The sequence below is a fragment of the Peromyscus leucopus genome, chromosome X (assembly GCF_004664715.2).
Source record: "Peromyscus leucopus breed LL Stock chromosome X, UCI_PerLeu_2.1, whole genome shotgun sequence".
NCBI classification, from domain to species: Eukaryota; Metazoa; Chordata; class Mammalia; order Rodentia; family Cricetidae; genus Peromyscus; species Peromyscus leucopus.
In genome coordinates, this window is record NC_051083.1 from 8,163,418 (window position 1) to 8,166,293 (window position 2,876).

At 35.7% G+C, this 2,876-nt stretch overlaps 1 pseudogene; it reads right to left on the reverse strand.

Annotated features, from left to right (window-relative positions):
- Positions 1-1,343: 1,343 nt before the first annotated feature.
- On the reverse strand, positions 1,344-1,778 carry LOC114697610 (annotated as a pseudogene).
- Between the last annotated feature and the right edge of the window lie 1,098 nt (positions 1,779-2,876).

Genomic DNA, 2,876 nt, shown 5'->3' on the forward strand with positions numbered 1-2,876 from the left:
TTGCCTCAAACTCCCTATGTAATTGAGTCAGTCCTTGACTTTCTGAGCCTCCTCCCTTTTCATCCAAATGCTGAGATTACAGGCATGTGCCACTGCATATAGCTCTCAATCCCTTTTATAGGGCAGCAAACTATTTATTTAGTTGCTGCAATTGAATCCAGGGCCTCAAGAATGATAAGCACACATTGTACCACTGCACTTAGCCTGTACTACTTCACTTATCATGACAAGGCCCTCATGGCCTAAACATCACCTCTATTTCTTCATTGCTTTAGGGCTAAATTTCAAATGAATTTTGGAGAGACATACACATTCAAACCATAGCACCTATGAAATTCAAGAGATAGATGTCCTGGGTTCATGTTCATAACACTTTGTCATAGTGCTTTATTATACATGAACACACACACACACACACACACACACACACACACACACACACACACGAGATTTTCTTTGAAAGAATTTGACCACAAAAAACTCCAGCAAAAATGCACCTTCTTGGATTTCTCATGTAGATAAGTCAAATTCAAGCTATAAAATGATATATTTTAAGAGTTGTTTCAAACTTATTTTTATTGATTTATTCAACAGGCCTAAAAGCACATCAGAAACATGCCATGAAAAACCTTTTCTTTTTTTTCCCCTGAGGACACATTCCATATTTTATTTACATTTCAAGACTAACTTTAATCTCAAAATCACATATCCATACACCTCTTTCTTTTTTGTTGACTTCACTTAAAACTTCTAAGCATGTTTTATTAAACAAAGACTGTATACAAATATTTATCATGTCTGTTACATGTAACAAATGGGAACAGCTTTTAGCAGAGATTCATCAATACCCTCACACGTCTTTTTGTTATAAAACAACCCTGAAGCTATTTTTGATGCTATAGCAGGCAGCACCCACACCCGCACCGCTTCAAGAGTGAGCACAATTGTGACTACTCATTACTTTAAACAGTTCACTGTGGTCTAAGGACGATGGATAAAGCATGCCAGTTCTGTTCCTCCTTCTTGAGATAAAGGTTTTCACTGCCATCTGACACTCCTTTGTCGTGCTTTTGTCTTGAAAACCTGAATTCAATTTTGAATACTTCAGGCTCATGTTTAAATGACAGTGCTTTAAGAAGAGAAAGAAAAATTGTGCTGCACTTCTCTTGTTATCTGAAAACATAATAGGTGTACATATATTAAATATATTCTTACAACTGTCCAGGTCATATTTACCAGCTGGAATTCTTTTACTTAATGTGTGGGTATTTTGCATGGTGATATTTAATCAAGATATTAATGTGAGTAGAAGGTTGTTAAGACAAGTTTGAGATCCACTAAAGTCAGTTGTTGTACGTCTGTCCTTCTGGTGGCTGTGGAAGCTTCATATTTTCTTTGGACATCATTAGACATCTTAGCTCTTGGAGTACAACTTTAATGCTATAGGAATTGTGCCATTTTGCTAAAACTGGTATGCTTCGTGCATCCACCATTCCACTAGAATTATTGATTCCATTCACATTAATTTTTGTTACAAATCTAACTGATTGAGGAGCTTCTGGGTATTTAGATCCACATTCTACTTTCAGGGTATATATTTTGTTTTCATAGTTTGTCCTTGGTGGCCCAATAATCATGCCTGTCCACCTTGTAAGTGTCATGTCTTCATCGTCTTCAAGGCCCCAGCTAACCGTACCATCACCTACTCCTTTCTCTCCTTCAAGTTCTTCCAACAAGTAAAAATTTCAAGGAACTTTAACTCCTGTGGAAATGGCCATCTTCTCCTGCTACCAGACACAGCTGCCGCCAAAAAACCTTTTCCAATTACATTCCATAGTCACACAATCCTCTTTCTGTGGGTGATTAGATTTATTGCTTAGTTAATATGGTGAAAGAAACACATACTCCATAATTACAATGTGACAAAGGAATAGAAAAAATACATGAAAACGTAATGAAAATAACCAAATAAACTTGAAAAAAAAGTCCAAAAATAATACATTTAGAAGTGAAAATATAACACTTAAAGTGAAGAACTGCAAGGATACATTACTAATATAATAAAAACATAAAACATATCCTCCTAGTGAAACTTCAGAATAGCAGACCATAGAGCACTATAAAATTTCAAAAACTTGCTGGGCATGTATCATATACTGTAATCCTAGCATCCAGGAAGCTGAGACAGAAGTATTGTTACGAGTTTGAGGGCATAGTGTAAGAAAATGTTTTTTCTATCCAAGTTAACTAGCCGACCAAGAACCCATAGCCCACTGATCTTCCCCACCTTGTCAAAATTTTATGCAAATCTTTTAACCTCCCAGACCTGGTAAAAGTTTTGGAATCTGGTAGCAAGACAAATTGTTTTTAGACCTGGCCTTAGGAAGTGAGGCCAGTGGCCTCAGTTTTATTTATGAAGAAAATTGATATATAAGAAAATAAATGATAAATAACATGCAAGTTAGGATATGTCCAATTGGACTTAGAGTAGTCTAAATTTCTTACACTGTTGAAGAAGAAAAGGTAATAAATAACATTAGATATTTTTCTGTTTAAATAAGGATTGAATTTCGAGTCTTGTACATGCTAGGCAAGTGTTCAGCCACTGAATTACACCCCAGCCCATACAATTATTTTTTAAGGGCCAGTGAGATAGGTCAGCAGGCAAAGACACTTCCTGCTAAGACTGAGGACATGAGTTCAATCCATAAAACCCACAAGGTGTAGGGAAGGAACTGATACTCACAAGTGGTACTCTGACAACTACAGTAGAATGTGCCCCCTACACATTCTAAAGAAATATAATAATAATTAAAATAATAATTAAAAAATTCTATTTTAAGCTCAATATGTATATATGCCATGATTCTGAGTTA